This window comes from Camellia sinensis, chromosome 9, assembly GCF_055761805.1.
Source record: "Camellia sinensis isolate YWXY chromosome 9, ASM5576180v1, whole genome shotgun sequence".
Classification (NCBI taxonomy): domain Eukaryota; kingdom Viridiplantae; phylum Streptophyta; class Magnoliopsida; order Ericales; family Theaceae; genus Camellia; species Camellia sinensis.
Window position 1 is genome coordinate 13,898,320 of NC_138969.1, and position 26,555 is coordinate 13,924,874.

Here is a 26,555-nt window from a genome sequence, read left to right on the forward strand (position 1 = left end):
CACGTGGATTCGTTTTTGGCATTTTTATTAGTGTATTTGGAACCTACTTATTTTATTTTGGGGTATTGATTGAGGTGGTAATATGATGGTAAAGCAAGATTGGACCAAAAACTTTAATTCGAATAATTCGCCAACGATCAGCCATCACTCTTTTGCCCTTTTTTTTTCTACACTTTGAATCTGGATGTGAGGTTAGAACCATTGGAAAGTCCTTTTTCGGGGCTTCAATTTGGACACAAGAATGACCTAAAACGGAGTCCGGATGAGAGAGTTACGCATGTTTGAAGTTTTCATATCTGTGCTGGAAGCAGGACCGCACGTGCGGAAAAAAGCGGCGCACGTGCGGGCTGTGCGGGACAGCAGCTCAAAAACGTGATTTTTGGATCATTTCTTAAGTTTTCTTTTCCTCTCTTCTTCTCCCCTCCTCTATGTCCGAAACCCTAGCTCCCAAAACCTTGATTTCCTCCACTTTTATCAACAAATCTACCATGGATCTTGCATCAAGGATGAAGAACAAGAGAGGATCAACATTTTTCAACTGATTGAAATTCGAATTTGTGGAGGATTCTTCTCAAAGCTTGCTTTTCTTGCTTGAATCTTGAGGTAGGGGTCCTAGTTCTCCTTCAATGCTTATATTGATAGATAGATTTGTGGTATTTTGGAATATATAAATGCAAAATCTATATTTTGGGCATATAGTGTAAATCATGAAATTTTGGGGTTAGGGTTCGAAATGTTGGGGTTCTATTATGGGGTTTAGATTATGGTTTATGGATTATGGACCTAGGGCGTATAATAAATGGAAAGATTGGTGCAAAAAGTAATGGGATAGGAAATTTGGATTTTTCTTGAAATTTCTAGATTTTTCTTGAAACCCTAGGTTGATTTATGATGATAGTCAATGATTTGGCCCAAATTGAAAGTTGAATCATGAAATTGGTAGGTTGAATTATATATGTACAAGTTTAATTGGAATTTGGTTCTACTTGAAAATTATGTTTAAAATTTGCGAATGAACTATGTTAAGAGCATTGTAAATCATATTTTAATGAAAAGGAAATTGGGGGAAAAGATTTATTAATGATATAAATGACATAAACTCGGTCATGAAATGTTGAAATGGGATTTAAGAATTTCTCTTGAAATATGTTGAATTATATTTAATGGTGTTGAGTTGAATCATGTTGATTTTGGTTTTTATGATCTAAAATGTAGAGTTTCCAAAATGGGTTTAATCTCAAATTATTTTATTAAATTCCTACTGGGTTTGCTTAATTATTTTGAAACTCAAGTGGATGATTTAATGGGGTTTCTTTATGGGGATGGAAATGTTTGGTTTTTGGTGAAAACACTAGAAATTTAGAGATTTTTGGGGAACATGGAAATGTTCATAAAACTCCTTTCTTTCTTTGAATAGAAGGTGAATGGGTGTAAATTCCATAATGTGTTTTGCAAGATTGGTAATCTTTTAAATTTATTGAGTTGGAGAAATGGTTTTGAAAACTTCATGTGTAGTCCTTGGTGGGACCATGTTGCTTTGACTTGTGAAATGAGAAAGTTGATGGTATACGGTTGATTTGAGAAGGAATGTTATGAATCATGGAGATTTTTTCATTTGCATATCATATCATTTATCATTGTGCATTGTGGTTTTAAATCCAAGAGATTTGCATTCATGATAGAAAATGATTTGGATAAGAAATATGGAAATGTGAATGGGATAAATACGTGGTAAGTCCGGATAGGGGGTGTAGTTGATTTGATAAGTTGACCATAAGTGTCCAGGGTGAAAGACCCGAAAGCTGCGCGGATAGGTGTCGAGCCTTCCGGTTAGCACCGGTAAAAAATGACAGTTTGGTAGTGCTTGTTGAGTCTACTTGCAGACACCAGCCTAGGGATTACCAGTGTCGTATTTACCGCCCCTTTTAAAGTAATGATGGAAGTTTGAAATTGATGAGATCTGTAGCACGCGTGCGAGGGACCCCGCTACTACAGTTCGGACTCGCGATTTTTTGTTGTCGCGGTTCTTAATCTGAACCAAAGAGTCCAAATTTGGCAAATCGTTTTGAGAAACAGATTTTTGAAAAAGTAGTGCCAAACATGGACTTCTTTGCCAGATACAGAGTCGCCACCTAAATATTTTTAAAATGGGGAAATTTAGGAAAACCCTGACTCGGTGCCGAAGGCCACATGTCCGTCATCACCGGAGTTGTCTCGGCTCGGGAGCTTGGGTACGATCGGGGAAGGTCAGCTATGAGCACCCCCTTTCGCCCGGTCCGAAGACTGGCCTCTACTAACCATGATATCCGATTTTGAAAACGTTATGTGTTCTTATTCCATTTATTAGCCTAGAATTACTATGTTATGCGCGCAGCAAACAAGTATAGACTAGATTGCCTAATTTGGAAAGAAACATTGCATATCCGTTTATTTTGAAAATGCTTTGGAATTTGCTACTCGCAAGTAGGCTAAAACACGGATTTCAATGAGTTTTTCCAACTCAAACAATCCAACCTTCACCCACAGGCATTTCAAACAATTTAACACATAAGCACTTAGCCGCATGGCAGGCATACTGTCATGGCAACACTCACACGCATGCGGGATGCTAAAGCATAAATACTTACATCGTACTCCGTGCCAAAACAATAAACTAGTTAGCAAACATGCGTGTCCTAGTTCATGTTAAATTGCCTAATGCAACACATACAGGATGCAATTAGATAGACTCGGCTAACCTAAGCATGGCATATGAAATGCGATCAACTATCACATATTCAATTTTTGAAATGAAGTACAAATGCAGTTAGCGTGATGTACCGAGCCTAATGCATGCAATACAAATGCATGGATGCACACATGCATAGCATAAGGTATGCGAAATTAAACGTGCCCTAATCTACCATCATAAGCAGGTAAATAAAAGGGAAGAAAGAAGTGGGGATTGGAAGACATACACACCACCCACACACACTTATTACAGATTTTCCCTCGCTCGGAGGGACCAAATAAATATTACAAATTAATTAACTACGCAAGCTAATTAAATATTACAAATTGCCTAATCAACTAAGCAAATTAACTAAAACTAAGAAAACAGGAAAAACGCCTCGGGAAACGTGCCGCCATGCATAGGTTGCCTCTGTTTTCCTTCCTTCACTCCTCTGGAGGCTGCCAAAACCTCAGGACTGCTTCCTTGGGAAATGGAGATCACCATCGGCTGAATAGAATTGCCACCGGCAGTGTGGTATAGTCACCGGCACAAAATGAAGCCATCGGCTCCTCACTTACTGTCGGTCGGCAAGGAATGCCTGCAGAACCTGCAATTGACAGCAACAGAGGGCAAGGCAAAGCGTGGCAGCACAATTCAAGGCATATATGCACCAACCATGTCCCTTATCATGATAATGACTCAAAGGGGCATGTGCCTCGATTCTCGGATCACCAATCACGCATTTCCATGCATGATGGCCCAAAGAACCAAGTATGCAACTTTGATTTCAAATGCATGCAAACCAAATCAAATCAAACAAGGCCCAATTCCTATCACTAAGTCAAGGAACAAGGCATGCATGCAAGATGCAATGCAACCTAAGCATACAAGCTAAGGATGCAACATGGCATGGCAACAAACTTATGCAAGCATACAAGCATAGATATGGCAATGCAAATAGATGGAAAGATGGACTTAAACATGAATTAGGCAACTCTAAATAGGCCTAAAACAGTAGCCAAAATGCTATAATGAGGGGCCAAATACACATGCACACATACATATGTTGAAAGGCCAACACTTAGGCATAAATTGAACAACCCTCAAACACATTTGAAAGGGGGGTAATCATGGACTAATTAGCATGCAACATAAGCATTGAAATCATGCTAAAACATGGTGCCAAACCAAACAATAAATCAAGCCAAGCATGCAACAAATGGCCCAAATGCTCAAAGCAAACCAATAGAGTATTGAACTACACTTAGCAACACCAAACATGGCATGAACTCATTGACCAAAAACAGAGTTTTGGGACATTAATACAAGGCCTAAGGACCACTTAGATGGCATCCAAATGACTCAAAAACAAAGGCATGCATAAACACCAAAACATGGAGCATTGCTACGCGAGCTTATGAGGCATTGAAGATGCATTCAAGGCAAACACATAGGCATGAAAATGGGACTGAAATAACATATAAGGTGACCCCAAATCACCAAATCAATGCAAAGATGTCATGCTATACATTCATATGCTCAAGGCCAACAAGCCCAAATATAAAGGAGCTATACCAAGCATGCCAAAATCAACCCAAACACTTATGGACAGACCTAAAACATGTCAAGATAAGCACAAAATCTTCACAAATGTAAGCCTAAAACATGCTAGAAACTAAGGCACACAACCTAAGACATGTTAAGGCATAACAAGGCATTACATGGCAACTATGCTAAGCATGCATGGAGTACCAAAACCAAGTAAAAACAGAGGCATAACATGACATATTAAGCATAAAAAGCAGCCAAGTCATGGTCAATACACCCTCAAACATAATGCTCTCTCAAGAGGCCAAAACATGCCCTTTTCAAGGACAACAAGGAGAGGGGGTGGCCCTCTCCTTCTTGGGACTTCAAGGCATCATCTTCACCACTGAAATCCCTCAAGATTTCAGTGGTGAAGAGACCCCAACACCAAAATCCCGGAGCTCACACAAAAGGGCACAAAATGAGGCCTTTCAAGGCCTAAGGGTATTCAAACTTATCCAAACCACAAAACACTCTTAACAAACAACCAAGAGGGTCTAAAAACAGAACTTTTTTGTATTATATACCAAGCTCAAAAACGAATTTAAGATAGGTAGAAATACAATGCAAAAATGGGGTAAAAAGGGGTGAGATTCTTACCCTTGAAGCCTTCTTCAACAATGATGCTCCAATGGCCTTCCTTAGCTTGAATCCAACACCAAAACTTCAAAATCAGTCCCTTAGAACCTCAGTTCCAAGAGGAAGGTGGAACACTAGGTGCTTGTGTGCAATAGTATGGACTAAAACACACACAAGAGCACAAAAGAGAGGGAAAGAGAGATAGAACGTGTATCTAACTCTAACCCTAGAACTCAAACCCTAACAATGGCTGTCTAAGCTCCCCAAATATCTTAAGTGTCTAACCCCTCAAGCCAAGAGACCCCCCCTCTCTATATGGCACTTCTTGTCTTGTAAAGCTTACAAGACAAGCTTCATAAGAGGGAGATCCCTCCATACACGTGTATGGAGGGGAGCAAAAGCAAGACAGCTGTCTTAAAATATCTGCAAAAGCAGATGCACAGTAGTCAGCCGGCCAAAAATGCCATCTTGGCCAAAAAGAGTGCCGGCCGGCACTAAAAAGTGCTGACCGGCAACAAATAGTGCCGGCCGGCAATAAACATTGCCGGTGACAGCAAAAAGCAGCCGGTGGCCTCTAGCCACTGCCGGTGGTGGGTGGGGATGGTCTACAAACCCTACCCTGCCTCTCAAAGGCAAAACACAAGTGTTTGGTGTAAAACCAGACACTAAACGGTCGGGTTCGGAGATCCTAAGACAAGGTGCGCGAGTCGAGGCCTCCGGGAACTCCAAACGAACACAAACATGGATAATCACCGAGTGTTCAAACGGTGACGTCCAAGTCTTGAGGACGGTCAAAAATGGGGTGTCTACAAGATCATATGATGACATTGAGAACATGGTGATTTTGAAACAATGCATCGGAACGGATGTTTTTCCTCATTGATTTATCTTGGCATAGCATTGCATTTACATTTACTTTTGTGTTGAGGAAAAAGCATAACTATGTACATACTTTGTGAGAATACTCTACAGAACTTGGAAATTTATTTTAAAAGAATGGTTGGTTTTCGAAAATGGTTTTTGGGAGTTCACATCCCGCCGTAGTAAGCCGGCAAAAGGTGGGTTGTGTTGAGCTATGCTTTGAGAGGTAAGTTGAGTTGATGATGTTTTTTTTGTTGCTTGTGATGAATTTGTGAAATTTCATATTGATGTATAATTTGGTTTAAAGAGGAAATGTGCATGGGCATTATTTGTAAATAATGGGAACCAAAAAAATAGATATGAGGATTATAGATTAGGATGATAAACTTAACGAAGTAGTTGTGTTAATAAAAGTAAATTGTGAGAGTTGTTCCTTAATTAAATAAAAGATTGGCTTGGAAGGGTTTATTAACATTGTGTTATCTTGAAATGAAACTTTGCGGGTGTAATTAACGGGGTGAATTGAGTATAGGAGAATTGTTGGCAAATCAAAAGGAACTTGAACTTGAAGTTATGGGGTTTTAAGTTAAAAATGAAGAGTAAAAGAGTAGAATGAAAGGAAAAGAGGAACATTAAAAATGGAAGTTAAATGAGAAATATTTTGGGAAATGGGTTATTAACCTTTAAATGATGTTGTTTCTTAAATACGGTTGTTTCACAAGGATCTATGGTTTTTCTAAAGTTAAGGGATGATTTTTAATGGCTGAAGGTTTTTCTTACAAGTGTTTAAATTGTTTTTGAGAAAAAGATACCTTACTTATGATATTTTGAGATTATGAAATGTCACCCTACTATATGGTATCACCCAGCATGCATGATCATTTTTATTTGTGTGTTAGTTATTGATTTAGAACTGTGAGATTCTTACTAGGCATTAGTGCTCACCCCGTTGTTGTTATATCTTTTTAAAGGAAGAATGTTTGGATTATTTGATTGAAGATGTACGGAGTTCTTGAGTCATTTGTATAACATCATGGTAGTTGTAAAAGAAGTGGATTTGTATTTGTATTCATTTATTTGTAGCTTCGCAGCAGAAACATTGGCATGTATTATTGTTGTTGTATACATTGTGAGAGAGAACATGTATTATCGTATTTCTGTTACTCAAGTGTAATAGATATTTGTGTATGTAGAAGGAAAAATAAATATGGACCTAAATTTGCAGGCTTTGGTAATGTTTTCGTGTAATTAAAATTCGAGGCGTGACAGTATAAATATAACTTTTTATAAACTCTTCAAATCTATTAAGCTTCATGGTTGAACTAGTTTTGAAAGTGGACTAAATCTTCAAATTTTTCTTTTTCTTCTTCTTTGGCCCTTATGGTCAGCATCATACTATTAAAAAACAACTTCTTCAAAAGGAAGATGCTTCAGAAAATGAGGTCTAATACTGTTTTTATAGCCGTGAATTGTCTAAACTTGTTAACTTCAGAAAACACATAAGCTAGGCTATTGTCTGGTTTTCTTTATCATACTTTTGTACCTCTATGGTCATGGTTCCTTTGTTAGATGCATTGATGGTGATGATCTCATGACATGAAATTCTATGTCCATTGTTATCTTGATCCATTGTTTTCTTAGCTGGTGCTGTTTGGTCGTTTGCTTATCTTGAAATTCCATCTCCATTATTACTCCTTGAATGTAATAAATGAGTCCCGAGGAAACTATGCCCTGCCTATATACATTTTCAAACAAAGAGCTGTAGAATATTTACCATTTTTGGAAAAAGCTGGTTCTCCCATGTCATGAGAACAAATCCTCTATTTTATATCCTTGTGTATAGTAGTTTCAGAATTTTTTTTTTTCCTAGAAAGGTCTAATTCATGTTGTAGTTTTGTGAAGAAACATCAATTCATATTGAAGTGAACAGAAGCTTTGATGGGACTGCTATGAATTAGGGGCCTCTAGGAGGGAGTTGGGTTGATTTAGAGAATATGGCTACAATAAAGTTGGAATTTAGTGAAAAACAGTCATTAATGTACTGCATATATTTGATTTTCTTATCTCTGGTTAACATTAAGAAAGAAAATTTTGTTTTCCCATTTAGTCTCCTTACACTATAAAGAGCTGTCAGGAGTTTGGTGTCCCAGCTTATAGACCAGACGCTAGCATTTCCCCTCTCCATTATAAGCGCCACTATAATAGGCATATCCAAGCAATGAGGGAGAGCTCAGTGGGATATGTCTTTAGCGTGATTGCTTAGAGAAACAAAAACAAATATAATTATGATCTCAGATAAAAATTAATTGTCCATATCAAAACAGCCCCCGAACCACCGTGTTACTCACACAGACATTTTCCCCATGACAAATAGGACTTGTGAGAACTAACGGAATGTGATTCGGACCCGTAAGTAGGGAGTTAGAGCCGAAAATGCCCTAAAAGAAGATTGTAGATTAAATGATTAGTTTGAGAGGATGAGCTGACCTAAATGGTAGGCAATGGCTCTACACATTAATTCAGCCTAATGTTACTAACAGAGTTGCTCTTTTCAAACATCATTTCTTTGATATTTGATAACCAACAACACTTCTCAATTCAACTTCACCTCTTTTTAAATGGGTTAGTTGTGTAGGTGTGTAATGCAACAATCAGAACAAGACTGGTGGAGTCAACTGTTGCTAGCATTGCTTGTGCGTTCAATATCACCAAATGACTTTAATTGGTTGAATTGATCATCAGTAATTTGTCTCATATTTGTGTTAAATCATCAAACTCTCAATTTTTTGTTATAACATATGCATTTATTCATTAGGACCTATTAGAGATATAGAGAGGAGGCATATCAGATGGCTAAACGTATTGAATATTGCTTGTATCCATTAATCAGGACGTATTAGAGCTGTATTAATTCTTTTCCAGATGTTGATTTCAAGATGGGAATGACGCAAGATTGATGTTTCAATGGGAATAAGCCATATGATTATTGAGATATACATATTTTAGTCTAACGAGTATGGAAAATAACTGTTTGTATGGATTGTAGCTCCTTGCAGATTTAGTGCTGCAGACAATGGTTTCCCTGATTTCTGTCTATCATATGTCCTTTTCTCTTTGTTAAATTTTCATTCTACCTGAGACTCTGCTACCATATGACATTTCCTTGCCCATATGTTTGGAAATCATGCAGACCCTTTTTGGTCATATTATGCATCTAACTTTTGTGTAGTTGCTCCAATTTATTGAACTAACCATGCTACCTCCATTTAATGTTTCTTGGGTGATTTCTTACCAAGGACACCAACCCCCTTGGAAGATATATTTAAATCGATCTTCTGGTGAGTTGCATTCTTTTGATATGATGACTCATAAACTTTATGAAGCCTTTGAATCTGTTGTTTACTTTTTGGTTTTCTACCTTGTAGAGGAGTGAATTGTTATTATTATCTCTTAAACCAGGCCTTAATGCTTTGGATAGCTTGCCCTGCTTATTATTTGTGGTTTGCTTTTGGGGTACCTTTATACCCGAAGGTAGGAAGCTTAGAGATTTTAGAAGACTCTATGCACCTGGAAGAATGTACCATATTGTAGAAAGAAAATTGTGCAGGTAATAGCAACTCTAAACCATTATTAATTTTATTTTAGGGCCTCATTTGAGGATTATTAGGAGTTATTTGAATTTGCCTTGCATAGCCCCTAGATATTTTGTGTTCTGTAACTGTTGAGGAAGAAATCTCAGAAACTTGCTGCATATTGCAGCTGTCTTTTGACTCTATACATGACTACATTGCAGTTTTAAGTGGAGACCCTATTGCTGCTTCCTTGTGACAAATTTCAATTCAGTTGAGGTTAAACTGTAAAAGTTGTAACTTGCTTGGATCTACCACTCTAGACATGGTGGCACTATTGTACAGTTACTATGCCACAGTAGATGACCTTTTTGTTGCCAAAAAGTATCAAACATACCCGTCTTTCAATCCAATATAAAGAGATGGGCCATCCTTTAGTTCATGTCTTGGAAACTTAAGCAATACAGTGGCCCATTTTTATAACAAAATTGTCCTACTAAAATTTCATAACCCGTTGGTGAATTAAGAAAATAGTTGTTCCTTATAAATGAAAACATTAGATGGTACATCGGTACTAGTCAATTAGTCAAATATCTTCTAGAGTTTCTCTTGGGTGACTCTGTCATATCCTTATGATCACAACATGATGTTTCCATGTTGTGCACCAGAACAATATGCTAAATGCATGATCTATGATGTGGTCTTCCCCTGAGAATAATATAGTAAGACTTACTCTCACAAAGGGCATTTCGAGGGTGAAAATTCAAAACAGCCCTTGAACCACCACGTAGCTGACACGAACAGCTTCCCCATGCCAAATTTGGCTTGTGACGGAATGTTATTCAGACCCGTAGGTTGGGAGTTAGAGCCGAATACGCCCAAAACTTAGTTGAAAAAGGGCGTTTCGGGGGCAAAAATTCAAAGCAGCCCTTGAACCGCTGTGTGGCTGACACGAACAGCTTCCCCATGCCAAATATGACTTGTCACAACTGACGGAATGTTATTTGGACCCGTAGGTTGAGATTTATAGCCGAATGCGCCCTAAACTTAGTCGAAAAAGGGCGTTTCGGGGTAAAAATTCAAAACAGCCCCTGAACCGCCGTGTGGCCAACACGAGTAGCTTTCCCATGCCAAATTGGATGTGTGACAACTAACAGAATGTTATTCGAACCCATAGGTTGGGATTTAGAGCCGAATACGCCCAAAACTTAGTCGACAAAAGGCGTTTTGGGGGCGAAAATTCAAAACAGCCCCCGAACGGCCGTGTGGCCAACACAAACAGCTTCCTTATGCCAAATATGGCTTGTTACAACTGACAAAATGTTATTTGGACCCATATGTTGGGATTTAGAGCTAAATACGCCAAAAACTTAGTCAAAAAAGGGTGTTTCGGGGGCGAAAATTCAAAATAGCCCCTGAGCCGCCGTGTGGCCGACACGGGCAGCTTTCCCATTCCAAATAGGACGTGTAACAGCTGACAGAATGTTATTCAGACCCGTAGGTTGGCATTCAGAGACGAATACGCCAAACCTTGGTCGAAAAAGGGCGTTTCGGGGGTGAAAATTCAAAACAGCCCTTGAACCGCCATGTGGCCAACACGAACAGCTTGCCCATGCCAAATATGACTTGTGACAAATGACGGAATGTTATTCGGACCCGTAGGTTGGGATTTAGAGCCGAATACAGCCAAAACTTAGTCGAAAAAGAGCGTTTCGGGGGGCAAAAATTCAAAACAACCCCTGAACCGCCGTGTGGCTGACACGGGCAGCTTTCCCATGCCAAATAGGACGTGTGACAACTGACGGAATGTTATTCAGACCCATAGGTTGTGATTTAGTGCCGAATACGCCCAAAACTTAGTCGACAAAGGGCGTTTTGGGGGCGAAAATTCAAAACAGCGCCTGAACCATCATGTGGCCAACACAAATAGCTTTCCCATGCCAAATATGAATTGTTACAACTAACAGAATGTTTTCGGACCCATATGTTGGGATTTAGAGCCGAATACGCCCAAAACTTAGTCGAAAAAGGGCATTTCGGGGGCAAAAATTGAAAACATCCCCCGAATCGCCGTGTGGCTGACATGAACACCTTCCCCATACCAAATAGGACTTTTGACAACTGACAGAATGTTATTCGGACCCGTAGGTTGGGATTTAGAGACGAATACACCCAAAACTTAGTCAGAAAATGGCGTTTCGGGGGTGAAAATTCAAAACAGCCCTTGAATGGCCGTGTGGCCGACACGAACAGCTTCCACATGCCAAATATGACTTGTGACAAATGACGGAATGTTATTCGGACCCGTAGGTTGGGATTTAGAGCCGTATACGCCCAAAACTTAGTCGAAAAATGGCGTTTCGGGGGCAAAACTTCAAAACAGCCCCTGAACCTCCGTCTGACTCTCACGGGCAGCTTCCCTATTACAAATAGGACTTGTAACAACTGAAGGAATATATTGGAGATGTATAGTAATGGAAAATTATGGGAAAAATATTCAGAAACCAATATGAACTCAGTTTATGCCTTGTTATAAACTTGCTAATTTTTTGAACGTACACACGTGTGTTATATTATATTTAAGCTTTCATACAAGTAGGAAACATGCTGATGGTGTTTCTAAGTCCATGTGCGTCATTAGATGTCAAGTATTCTTTCTTTGATGAACCATTTATAGCTATCTCAACATACATTTCTACATATTTCCTTTTATGATTGAAATTTATTTTTGTTATTATTTTTATCACATGTTCTAATATCCTTTCTGAAATAGCACTGACATACATTAATAGGCAGTGATGGTTTTATATCCAATCTAATGATTCAAGTGCCTTTTGTAAACAAATAATGAGGAAGTTGGTAAAACGAATACTTTCTATTCACATTGGAATTTGATATTGGTTTAGCCGCAGAATTTGGATACAAGTTGCATACAAATAGAAGATTGTTACATTAGCTTTATGTTACTAATGGAAGATTTAGTAATGATTGTTCTGCATTTAACAATGTTCCTTGTAACAAAAGACTTTAGAAAGACTGTAGAATGACTGATAATTGATTCATCATGGAAGGTTGCTTCTCACTTATTTTTATTTGTCACTTGTTGCCAAATTCGTTCATGAAGTTGGGCATTTTTGGGTCCAATTCTAATGTTTTTTTTGTTTTTTGTAGATGACTTTGTTGCGTGGACTTCCAGAGATATTTTGGTGTATGGAGAAGAAATTGTACTTTTGTATAGAAGTAATATAATACTTTTGCCGTCTCCGGCTTTTGTGCAATTAACTATTACTGATACAGAAAACTTTTGGCAGCCAACAGATAATTACTGGCATGGTAGATAGATCACCTTTTGTTGCCGTACAGATATATGATTTTTTGTCGTGGTACATAGTGTACTTTTGGCTTGGTACATACATTACCTTTTGTCGTGGTACAGATCACGATGGTAATTTGTACCATGCCAAATTGTCATTTCACATGGTATAGTAAATGTAGTTTTTGTATATGGAGGGATTTACTTTTTCTATGATTCTATATTTTGTATGGAATTATTATTTTAGTTTGGACAATAGTTGGTTTGTATGTACTTGAACAGTTAAAGTAATTTATTTTTTGTATACGGATGCAGATTGTGGAATGATTGATAGTTTACGTATCATTTTATTTATATACGTATTACAGGTTGCATGGAATACAGACAGGTTATGGACACATTATAATATTTGCAATGAAACATAATATCATGTTTTTGCCGACTAAACGTTTTGTAGCCAAAAAAAAAAGGGAAAAAAAAAAACAAACGTTTGGCTACTAAAAGTTTTGTAGCCAAAAGAAAATCAAACATTTGGCTACTAAATTTTTTGTAGCTAAAAGAAAAACAACCATTTGGCTACTAAATGTTTTGTAGCCAAAAGAAAACCAAACCTTTGGCTACTAAAAGTTTTGTAGCCAAAAGAAAATCAAACATTTGGTGACTAAAATATTTTGTAGATAAAAACAAAAGCTGAAGAATAAAAATACTTTTGCTGACTAAATTTTTAGTAGCCAAAAATTTGGAAGTTTAGGCGACTAAATTTTTAGAAGCCAAAAGAAATACTATTTGCCGACTAAAAATTTAGTAGCCAAAAAAGATTGACTTTAGGCGACTAAAATTTTAGCAGCCAAAACACTAGCATTTGCTTTAGGCGACTAAAAAATTTAGTAGCTAAAAATTTTTCCGCGACTAAATCATTGGCTTTTGGCGACAAAACAATTGGTTGGCAAAAATGTATTATTCCTTCGCTCGAGCGTGTGTCTCGCTCGAGTCTGGTTACAGACCTGAGGGTTTGAGTTCTTCGCTCGATCGAGTTCTCTTTCGCTCGAGCGAGCTTTTGGTTGTTGGCTCGAGCAAGGCTTCCTTGGCTCGAGCGTAGCTTTTCTGTGTCTGGTCGCTCGAGCGACCAAGTCTTCGCTCGAGTGAGACTGTCCAGTTTATATACGCAGCAGCGGGTTTTGATCAGTCTTTTTCATCTTCTTTTTTATTCCAAACCCTAGGTCCGACTTCTCTCTCTCCCTACTCACCTTCTCTCTTAGGTTTGATCTATTTAGAGTGTGTTTTTACCCTAGTTGCTTTATTAAAAAGATAGAGGGAGTCGAGGGCTTTCATTTAATCTGAACATTTGGCGATTTGGAACACATTGGTATTTGGGTATTCATCTTTGTCTTCTCCATTTGGGTTGTTTTCTTCGAGGTAGGGATTTCCTACTCCATTTTATAGGTTTTGTTCTAAGTTTTGGTATATTGATATGTTGGGGTTACTTTGATAATTTTGGGAAAAACCCTAGTTGTATTAATTAATTAATTTGTATAATTAATTTAAGGGAATTGGGGAATTTGGTTAAATTCATGAAATTGAGGAATTCATTGATTAAATGGTGTAGTTGGATAATTTAAATCACTCGCCTATTGAATTGTTGATATATTTATTTCCAAACCTAGAAATAACAGTTTTGGGCTATCGATGGAGGATAGTCGTGATTGTTGTAGACATTGCATGTGGATTAGGGATAACTGAAACTAATCACATTGATTGAGTCATTCATTTTGACTGCTGAATTAATACAGACATTATGTGTATTGATTGTGTGTTATATGTTATGTGTTTACATACATTGTTTTGTGTGAGAGGAGATAGGGGATGCACTCCACGGTTAAGGGGAAGGTAGGGGATGGACCTCTAAACCGGATTTTGTTTGGGAGGAGATAGGGGATGGACTCCATTAGCATCACTTTTATGTGTGCTTATTTATATTGAAGTGTTTTTATTGATACAGCACTAAAATGTGTATCAAGCTGGAAGTATGAAGTGTTTTGATTTGAGCTTGAGTCTCATTTGTTTGTTGACATTGGAAGAATGTGAATATGATATATAAAATTCACTGTTGTAAGTTTGGATAATGAGACTGGATAATGATGTAATTGATTATCTTGGTTAACCATCTATTGAATGCTATTGCTTTATTCATTGTTTATATTTGGTTTAGTGTATTTCTACTGGGCTGTGGCTCACCCTTTATGGGAACATCATTTTCAGGTTCAGGGGATAAGCTACCTCCAAGGACTTAGCTTGGAAGGACTTGGATTTTGAAGACTATTTTTAGTTATTTATTTTTCATTGTTAGTACATGTAAACACTCAAGCCTAGGGCTTTATTTATATTTGAGTTAGAACTCATACTTTTGTGTCCAAGTGTTGGCTTGGAAAGATGTAAGCCGGTAGGGCATTTACTTGATGTTGCATGTAATGCTTTGTTTAGTAAGACTCTGATGGATATGATAATGAATTATTAAAGTGTTTTCTTTAAATAATGCATGTCAATGATATATATATAATGGGTTAATTCTGAGGGCGTGACAACTTGGTATCAGAGCGTACCGGGTTTGAATACTTTGGGTGCGTGGGAAGTGATTAGTATCACATTGGGTTCGTCTCGTTTGATAGAGACTTAGTGTAATATTATATGCTTATGTGATAACATGTTTATGTGATTATGCGGGTATGGAATGTAGTTTCTAGGATGTTGATTGGACCCTTGAGTTTCTAGTAGTCTTGTTGGAAAGGCACTTGATCACTGCTGCTTCCAACCGGAACTATAGTAACGCATTGGGACTATCATTATCTGGGAATGTAATTCGTAGGTGCTTATGTGATTATGTGCTTACGTGGAATGAATTATTGTTGTCCAATGCATTAGGACGCGAGTGTTTAGTTTCGGCACATTTATTAATGTGCTAACGTCTTTGTTTCCTTTATTAGGATGTCATGACGAGGACGAGGACGCGGTAGGCGTGGTAGGCCGGGTAGGCAGGAGGTGCCTGTGCCAGAGGAGATTCCGGCAGTTCAGGAGGGTATTGGCCAGGCCAATGTGGCCGAGCCAGTAGGCCAGCAGGCTATGGGCGCTTTAGCTCGAGAGATAGCAGGGGCATTCAGGGAGTCAGTAGGCATTCTCAGAGCAGAGAATCAAGCTCGGGATGTTGCTGCAGACGCAGGACCTTCCTTTCTGAAGAGGGAGTTCTTCCGGTCTAATCCGGATGAATTTGTGGGTGATCCTAAAGAGCCGCTTAAGGCAGATGAATGGCTCGAACAGACAACGAAGACGTTTGAGATGCTTGGCATCGAAGACGAGGGGTTGAAAGTGACCTTGGCATCTTTCCAGTTGAAGGGGGATGCGGGTCAGTGGTGGAAGTTTGCTAAAGGTCGTATAGGAGGTACGTGGGAGGCTTTTGTGAATGCTTTCCAGGAGAAGTTCTTATCTCCAGCAGTCAGGGAGAAGCTGCGAGACCAGTTTTGTCAGCTTAAGCAGTCGAGTTCTTCAGTGGCCGAGTTTGAGGCTGCATTTACTAGTTTGTCCAGGTTTACACCTGAGTTGGTGGCGTCTGAGGAACGCCGTTGTATTGAGTTTGAGAAGAAGTTGAGGCGTGGCCTCAAGCTGAGAGTTGGGGGAACTATGATTCGGGATTATGGGCGTATGGTTGATGCTGCAGCCCACATGGAAATCATGATGCAGGAGGAGGAGGAAGGACAGAAGGGCTCCAAGAGGAGTCAGGATGGTCAGAGTGATGGTAGGAGACAGAAGGGTTTTAATCCTCAACAGTCTCAGGGTAGCTTTTCTAGATCGACTTTTCCTGTGCCGAGTGCTAGTTCAGGGAAAGGCAGTCAGGGAGACATTACCAGCTTCAAGTGTGGCCAGCTGGGCCACAAGTCTCCAGTTTGTCCTCAGAGGGGAGGAGTGCAGAGAGCAGCATCATCTTCGGCTCGATCTCAGAGCCACAGTCAGGGTAGAGGCCAGCCACTGTCGTGTTATCAATGTGGTCAGCCAGGGCATATGAAGTGGTATTGCCCGCAGTTGGGTGGCACACCTGGTGCATCTGGTTTGAGGCAGATTCAGGGTCAGCAGCCAGCTCAGTCGGGTCAGGCCTCGAGGGCCAATCAGGGGGATTCATCGTCCCAGTCGGTACAGCAATCTTATGCTCCTAGGGGTGAGCAGGTTGATCAGAGGTCGTCTGGGCGCGTGTATACTGTTACCGCGCAGGATCTTGTGTCGGCACCATCAGTTGTGAGAGGTACCTTCTTGTTTTGCAACTCGGTTGCTAATGTTTTGATTGATACGGGTGCATCCCATTCCTTTGTGTTTGCTGCATTTGCATCTGTTTTGGAGTTGGAGTTAGCACAGTTAGCATCTCCTATATGTGTAGTGTCACCTCTTGGGGGTGAATTGATTTTGAAACAAGGTGTTAGGGGTTGTGATATAGAGGTTGATTACCATAGAATCCCATTTTCCTTTGTCGTTATGCCTATGAGGGGCTTCGATGTTTTTTTGGGTATGGACTGGTTATCGTCATACCGGGCAGTTATTGATTGCTACCGCCAGAGGGTCACTTGTTGTACCGTGAGCGGAGAGTATTTTCATTTTCTGGGGGACCGGGTTGGTAATGTGTTGCCACCGGGGTATGTTTCGCGAGGACGGAGTGAGCTTAGTGGTCTACTTGCTAACCTTTCGATTAGTGAGGATGATGAGACTCAGATTGTGTTGCCAGGGGTGGTTTGTGAGTACTCGGACGTCTTTCCCGAGGATCTTGTTGGTTTGCCACCACATCGGGAGATTGAATTCTCTATTGACCTAGTGCCCGGCACGGCGCCGATTTCTATGGCTCCTTATCGTTTTGCCCCAGCCGAGTTAGTTGAGTTGAAGATTCAGCTCCAGGAGTTGCTAGATAAGGGCTTTATACGTCCTAGTGTTTCACTGTGGGGAGCACCGGCTCTCTTTGTTAAAAAGAAAGGTGGTGCTTTGAGACTTTGTATAGATTATCGGAAGTTAAATCGGGCTACGGTTAAGAATAAGTACCCTATGCCTCGTATAGATGATCTGTTCGATCAGTTGAAGTGTTCCCGTTGTTTCTCGAAGATAGATTTGAGATCGGGTTATCATCAGTTAAGAGTCAGGGAGGAGGATATTCCAAAGACGGCATTCCGTACGCGGTATGGCCACTATGAGTTTCTGGTGATGCCATTTGGGCTCACCAATGCACCAGTAGTTTTTATGGATTTGATGAACCGGATATTCCGGGAATTTTTAGATCGTTTTGTAGTCGTATTCGTGGACGACATCCTTATCTATTCACCTTCTGAGGAGAAGCACAAGGAACACTTGAGAGTGGTGCTTGAGTTACTTAGAGCCCATAAGCTTTATGCTAAGTTTGGGAAGTGTGAATTCTGGCTAGAAAAGGTCAAGTTTTTAGGCCATGTAGTTTCTGGGGAAGGAGTGTCTGTTGATACATCCAAGACTGAGGCAGTGCAAGATTGGGCACAGCCTAAGAGTGTGTTTGAGATCCGCAGTTTTCTGGGGTTAGCTGGGTATTATCGCCGGTTTGTGAAAGATTTCTCCAGATTAGCTTCGCCTTTGACTAGGTTGACTCGGAAGGGAGTCAAATTTGTATGGAGTGAGACTTGTGAAAAGTCGTTCCATGAGTTGAAAGTTAGACTGACCACCGCTCCAGTATTGATTATTCCAGAGAGAGGGTTGGGTTATACAGTCTATTGTGACGCCTCACGAGAGGGTCTGGGTTGTGTGTTAATGCAAGAAGGGAAAGTAGTTGCCTATGGCTCACGTCAGTTGAAAATTCACGATCAGAATTACCCTACGCATGATCTAGAGTTAGCAGCTGTGATTTTTGCCTTGAAGATTTGGAGGCATTATCTTTGTGGTGAGAGATTCGAGGTATTCTCGGATCATAAGAGTCTGAAATATTTGTTTACACAGAAAGACTTGAACTTGAGGCAGAGGAGGTGGATGGAGTTCATAGAGGATTATGACTTTGAGTTGCATTATCATCCGGGAAAGGCCAATGTGGTGGCCGATGCCCTTAGCAGGAAACCTGTTGGTGACATAGCTAGTATAGCCATCCGAGAATGGGAGATGTTGGGTGCACTTGGGGAGTTTAATTTCCTTCTGGGCGAATCTGTTGAGGCTGCGGCCTTGTTTTCTGTTGTTGCACAGCCTACACTTGTGACTCGAGTGTTAGCGGCTCAGGGGGGTGACCTTGAGGTAGAACCCCTCCGTGAGAAGATTTCCAGTGGGAAGGTTGAGAAAGGTTTGACGGTGTATCCCGACCTCAGTGTGAGATACCGAGACCGTCTGTTTGTGCCGGAGTCTTGCCGAGCGGAGGTACTCCGAGAGTTCCATCATTCACGCCTTGCAGTGCATCCGGGAGGCACTAAGATGTATCGGGATTTGGGTCGCCAGTTCTGGTGGCGGGGTATGAAGAGAGATGTGGCAGCTTTCGTATCTAAGTGCCTTACTTGTCAGCAAGTGAAGGCCGAACATCAGAGGCCGGCGGGTTTGTTGCAACCCTTGCCTATTGCCGAGTGGAAGTGGGAACATGTCACTATGGACTTCGTTGTGGGTCTTCCGAGGACTCAGCGGGGTAGTGATGCTATTTGGGTGGTTGTAGACCGGTTGACTAAGTCGGCGCACTTCGTTCCTATGCGCGTGAGAGATTCAGTCAATCATCTTGTCGACTTGTACATTCGGGACATAGTGAGGTTACACGGGGTTCCAGTGACGATCGTCTCACATAGAGATCCTCGTTTTACTGCCAGGTTGTGGCAAAGTTTGCAGAGTGCCTTAGGCACTAAGTTGACCTTTAGCACGGCTTATCATCCTCAGACTGACGGGCAGTCCGAGCGTACTATTCAGATCCTTGAGGATATGTTGTGGGGTTGTGTTCTAGACTTTAGTGGGTCATGGGCGAGGCACTTGCCGTTGGTGGAGTTTGCCTACAACAACAGTTTCCAGTCTAGTATCGGTATGGCACCATTTGAGGCCTTGTATGGCCGACCGTGTAGATCTCCTGTTTGTTGGGCCGAGGTGGGTGATGCACCTCTGTTGGGTCCGAAGTTGGTGAGGGAAACGATGGAGAAAGTTGAGCTTATCCGTAAGAGGCTTATTACAGCACAGAGTCGTCAGAAATCTTATGCCGACCATAGGAGGAGACCTTTGGTGTTTGAGGTGGGTGATCATGTCTTTCTGAAGATGTCACCTAGGCGGGGATTAATGAGGTTTGGGAAGAGTGGGAAGTTGTCCCCTCGGTTCATTGGTCCGTTTGAGATCCTTGAGAGGATTGGCGAGGCTGCTTATCGCTTAGCTTTACCGCCGCAACTGTCCGGAGTACATGACGTGTTTCATGTGAGTATGCTTCGGAAATATGAGCCGGATCCATCACATGTGTTGGATTGGACTGATTTAGTGGTTGATGAGGATGTCTCGTATGAGGAGAGACCGGTTCGGGTCTTGGATAGGCGGGATCAAGTTTTGCGAGGCAAAACCATCCTTTTGGTCAAAGTTTTGTGGAAACATCACGGAGTGGAGGAAGCCACTTGGGAACGTGAGTTGGAAGTCCGCGAAAAATACCCGGACATGTTTATCGATTTGTAATCTTGTATTTAGATTTTGTAATATTGTTGAACTTAAGAGCCTTACATATGTCTTAAGTTATAAAACGTTGAGTATGTTTTAGTAAATGGGTGTATCTTGAAACTTGCTTCATCATAGAAGTTTAGTGTAACATTGCATCTGTTGAGTACATTGTTGAATGTGTTGTATATATCATGCGATTGAATATGATATGGGAATTGTTAACATTGAAAGGAATAATGCATAATAATGATACAGGTTGAGATATATGTTGTTTTATATATTGTGAGATACCCCTTGATAAAGAGATGAAGTGACCAGTATTGGGTCAAGATTTTTATTGTTGTTATTTAATATCTTCGAGAATTGAGAAAAACTTGTTTTTGTTTACAAACTTATGCTTAATTTTGGGGACGAAATTCTTTTAAGGGGGAGAGGTTATAGCGACCCCGGTCTTTTCCCATTTGATTATTGTATCCGGACTTAGGTTCCGTAGATTCTGTCATTATATAATTGTTGTTGTTGTCCCATATTTTCTTATTTGGAGTTATAGGATGTGTGGGCAGGTTTGTTTCAGGTTGGTTGGGTTTAGAAACCAAGTGTTGCTGTCCAGAATTTTGGTTCTTCGCTCGAGCGAGGCGTTGGTCGCTCGAGCGAGCTGTTGTTTTTGGTTCTTCGCTCGAGCTGGGGTTTGGTCGCTTGAGCGAGAGATTGCATCCAGTATGGACCTGTAGCTTTGCATTCTTGGCTCGAGCGAGCTTTTCTTCTCTCGAGCGAGTTAGTTCGTTCTTCGCTTGAGCGATAGTTCCTTCGCTCGAGCGTGTGTCTGGTTACAGACCTGAGGGTTTGAGTTCTTCGCTCGATCGAGTTCTCTTTCGCTCGAGCGAGCTTTTGGTTGTTGGCTCAAGCAAGGCTTCCTTGGCTCGAGCGTAGCTTTTCTGTGTCTGGTCGCTCGAGCGACCAAGTCTTCGCTCGAGCGAGACTGTCCAGTTTATATACGCAGCAGCGGGTTTTGATCAGTCTTTTTCATCTTCTTTTTGATTCCAAACCCGAGGTCCGACTTCTCTCTCTCCCTACTCACCTTCTCTCTTAGGTTTGATCTATTTAGAGTGTGTTTTTACCCTAGTTGCTTTATTAAAAAGATAGAGGGAGTCGAGGGCTTTCATTTAATCTGAACATTTGGCGATTTGGAACACATTGGTATTTGGGTATTCATCTCTGTCTTCTCCATTTGGGTTGTTTTCTTCGAGGTAGGGATTTCCTACTCCATTTTATAGGTTTTGTTCTAAGTTTTGGTATATTGATATGTTGGGGTTACTTTGATAATTTTGGGAAAAACCCTAGTTGTATTAATTAATTAATTTGTATAATTAATTTAAGGGAATTGGGGAATTTGGTTAAATTCATGAAATTGAGGAATTCATTGATTAAATGGTGTAGTTGGATAATTCAAATCACTCGCCTATTGAATTGTTGATATATTTATTTCCAAACCTAGAAATAACTGTTTTGGGCTATCGGTGGAGGATAGTCGTGATTGTTGTAGACATTGCATGTGGATTAGGGATAACTGAAACTAATCACATTGATTGAATCATTTATTTTGACTGCTGAATTAATACAGACATTATGTGTATTGATTGTGTGTTATATGTTATGTGTTTACATACATTGTTTTGTGTGGGAGGAGATAGGGGATGCACTCCACGGTTTAGGGGAAGATAGGGGATGGACCTCTAAACTGGATTTTGTTTGGGAGGAGATAGGGGATGGACTCCATTAGCATCACTTTTATGTGTGCTTATTTATATTGAAGTGTTTTTATTGATACAGCACTAAAATGTGTATCAAACTGGAAGTATGAAGTGTTTTGATTTGAGCTTGAGTCTCATTTGTTTGTTGACATTGGAAGAATGTGAATATGATATATAAAATTCACTGTTGTAAGTTTGGCCAGGTTCTGAGCCATACTGTTAATGTTGGAAAGTGGAACGTGTCATTGACAATAGTGTCATGAGACTGGATAATGATGTAATTGATTATCTTGGTTAACCATCTATTGAATGCTATTGCTTTATTCATTGCTTATATTTGGTTTAGTATATTTCTACTGGGCTGTGGCTCACCCTTTATGGGAACATCATTTTCAAGTTCAGGGGATAAGCTACCTCCAAGGACTTAGATTGGAAGGACTTGGATTTTGAAGACTAGTTTTAGTTATTTGTTTTTCATTGTTAGTACATGTAAACACTCAAGCCTAGGGCTTTATTTATATTTGAGTTAGAACTCATACTTTTGTGTCCAAGTGTTGGCTTGGAAGGATGTAAGCCGGTAGGGCATTTACTTGATGTTGCATGTAATGCTTTGTTTAGTAAGACTCTGATGGATATGATAATGAATTATTAAAGTGTTTTCTTTAAATAATGCATGTCAATGATATATATATAATGGGTTAATTCTGAGGGCGTGACATTTCCCGACTACTCTTCAGCTACTAATTTTCCGACCAAAAAATTTAGTCGCTAAAGCCTATAGGCGACTAAAAAATGACTTTTGGCTTTTTAGTTGCCAAAAGTGAAAATTCTTGTAGTGTTACATTGAGGAAAACCCTCCGGACAACACAAACCCCAAACATTCAACATGGCTCCAATTTAACCCGACACTCTATTAGGGTAAATCCAAGGTTAAACAAGGGAAAGCGAAACTAGTGACACACTCGGTCATCACACCTACTCAAACACACCACCTTTACTTCCTAGTTCATTTTTTCACCAAAACACTATCATATCTCTTCATCTATGGAGTTCCTGTATCTCTATGTCATTCTTGCTTTCCTCTCTATTCTCATCACCATTTTTTTCTCTCCGATATCGCTCCAATAACGATGTCAAACTGCCTCCGGGCAGCTTCGGATGGCCTATTATCGGCGAAAGCATCGAATTCCTATTTGGCAAGCTAGAAAATTTTGTGAACTATTGGATGAAAAAGTACTCTCAAGAGATCTTCAAGACGAAGATTTTCAAAGAGAAAACAACAGTCATATGTGGCCCAAATGGAAACAAGTTTCTCTTCTCCAATGGGAGAAAAATCTTCACTGGTTTCATGCTTCACTCAAAGCAAAAGCTTTTCCTCTCAACAAAACCTGAACAAGCGGCGGCTCCGCCGGTTCCACCATTGCATGTAGTGGCAGCGGTGGCCGCGGATGATGTAAAAGAAGTGATACGGACACCTGGGTTTTTCAAGCCTGAAGCATTGTCAAGTTACTTGGGGATAATTGACTCAATTTCATAGAAACACTTGAAGACTCATTGGGAAGGCAGAGATGAATTGGAGGTCTTGTTAGAGATTTTAATAAAAAATAAAATTTTCCATATTTAATCATTTCATTGTTGGGGCTAAATTTATTAGTTTTTTTTTGGATGGTACAAATTTATTAGTTTTTAAAACCTTCTTAAGTTACAAAATTAAATTTTACTATTATATTTATATTACAATAATTATTAGATTTAATTCGTTATAACTATATAGTTTGGTTTGATTTTTCACAAACTATTTTTAGACGTGTTTTTATTGCCTTTTATTTTATATTTTAATCATCTATTTTTCCCCCTTCTATTTAGATACATCAAAATTAGATTCATCTAAAAAAATGAAAAAAAAAAGACTAAAAATATGAAAAGGTTCATTAGAAACAAATAAAAATCTGAATAAAATTGTAACAATTTTTTGTTTGGATTTTCGTTTGTTTTTAGTTAACTTTTTTATTTTATTTTTATATTCTAGTAAATTTAATTTATTTTTAGATACATTTAGATTAGATGCATATAAAAAAAAAAAAAAAAAGTTGACTAAAATAAGAAAACAAAATTCACACAAACATAAATTGGTCAAAAAATAATTTTGTAGACTCACATGACATGCAAGAAAATCATGTACATGAGATATATATTGAGTTTTTACAAATATTTTTACAGACGACTTTCTTACTATGTTATTTTATGTGCATTCTTATTTCATATGTTATGTATGTGTTAATAATTTTGTTGAATAATATTGAATTGTTCCATAATATTTTTCTAGCAGGTCTACTCTCTGGCCAAGACTCTGACCTTGTCGATCGTTTGTCAGATCTTTCCAGGGATGGAAAATCCAGATCGCATCGTGAGGCTGGTTCGCTATTTCAATGATGTCACCTTAGGGTTGCATTCGATTATGGTGAATTTTCCTGGCACTAACTTTTATCGCGCTAGCAAAGCTGCCGATGCTATTCGGAGGGAGCTAATGAAGGTGGTGAGGGAGAGGAGAGCCGCCATGGTAGGCGGTGGAGGAGCTATGAAGCAAGATATACTGTCTCATATGATTGTTGTGAGTGATCCAACTGGGAAGGGTATAGGTGAGGCTGAGATTGCTGATAAAATGATGGGTTTGTTGGTGGCTGGTTATGCCAATGTGGCTGTCACCATTTCTTTCTTCATGAAGTTTGTGGGAGAAAGTCCAGACATCTACAATAAGGTCCTATTAGGTAATGACTTTGTTACATAATTTTCTATGAAGAATTATGTGATTGTGACATTTTTAAAATTATAAGTTACTATTATTTTTTATTTTTTTTTCTGTGTGTAAATTTTTTTGTTTATACAATCCAAAATTCTTTGGGATTGTAATTAAGGTACTTAGCAGTTGACATGTACGATATACGGGATAAAAGAATTTTTTTTTTCTAATCATAAATTTAAGTTAAATTATATGTGTATATATACATACAAAATTATTCAAAAAATATATTTTGTGATGTGAAAGAATAATCTTGGTTGATCGTATTATGAATAATCTTAGTTGATTGTTAAAGAATAATCTTATTTATGTGTATACATACATATAAAATTAATTTTTTGATAATAAATTTGTGAATAGAGTGAACCAACTATATTATACATATAATGGAATTTGGGTTGACAAATATAAAACCAAACATTAATCAAATTTAAAATAATATTGTTCAATCTCCTAAAATTTTACGGACTATACTCATGTTGTTCGAGTTTCGTGTTACAATTAATTTATGTGTTTTTACATATTTGAAATGCAAAGCAATTGGATATCTCAAAATATAAAAAGACAGGAGAATTGTTAGACTGGAATGACATGTCGAAAATAAAGTACTCATGGAATGTAATGTGTGAAGTGATAAGAGTTGTTCCAGCTCAACAAGGGACCGTTAGAGAAGTCTTAACTGACTTCACATGTGCTGGTTACACAATTTCAAAGGGCTGGAAGGTGTGTAAACATATATGAAATGAAGCTTTTGTATATTTTTTTTTCAGACTAGCTCATTATTCAATGATGTGGAACTGTTACATCATCTTTAGTTCTAATTGCTTATAAAAATAAAATGAGATTTGAAATCCTATCTTTTAATCTTGTTAAGAAGATAGGTTTCAAATGAGTGGAATCTTGGGTCTTGTTTTTTCTTGTTGGTTGTTAGGTAGGTGTATAGGTTTAAGATGGCCAAGTGTCCCCAACTTTTCAACCATCTTTAGCCTATGGTTTTTAATTTTCTTTCTCTAAAATTATATATATATATATATATATGTGAGGCATAACTATTTTTGTAGTTGCCTTTTTTTTTCTTTTGCTTTTTCCATTTTAAGAAAACTCCTAACAACTTTGTTACCGTGGTCGATTTATCATAAGTGGTTAGAACAAAAGATAATATATAATTTTCAACTGCTAAATAATTTTCCTTTAGTTATCACAACTAATTTGTGAGTGTCGTTTGTAGGTATATTGGATAATTAACACAACAAATAAGAACTCTAAGTACTCTCGGGATCCAGAAAAATTTGATCCGTCAAGGTGCGAAGGCAGAGAAACCCCGGCTCCATACACGTATGTACCATTTGGACGTGGACCTAGACTTTGCCCTGGAAAAGAGTATGCTCATTTAGTTGTGCAAACGTTCATCCACAATGTGGTGAAGAAGTACAAATGGGAGGCACTTTTTCCAAAGAAAAAGATTTTAGGTGATATGGTGCCAATGCTAGAAAAAGGAGTTCCAATTCGGCTCCACCCCCATTAGGTTTTTTTTTTCAATAATGTTAAACAAATAAAATTTTCACACACAATAATTGTGATCTTTCATAATTTTTTTGGTTTGGAGTCAAACAAACATTATTGTGATTCAAAATTTCAAAAATGTTCCTATTATTTCATTTTGTATGAATTTTACGCATAAAAATTATATGCGTAAAAGACTTTTCTAGTATTTATTCATGTATGCGATAAACTTTCTATG

General features: G+C 39.0%; 1 pseudogene; it reads left to right on the forward strand.

Annotated features, from left to right (window-relative positions):
• Positions 1 to 5,892: 5,892 nt before the first annotated feature.
• Positions 5,893 to 26,339, forward strand: LOC145799249 (beta-amyrin 28-monooxygenase-like; annotated as a pseudogene).
• The last annotated feature ends 216 nt before the right edge of the window (positions 26,340 to 26,555 follow it).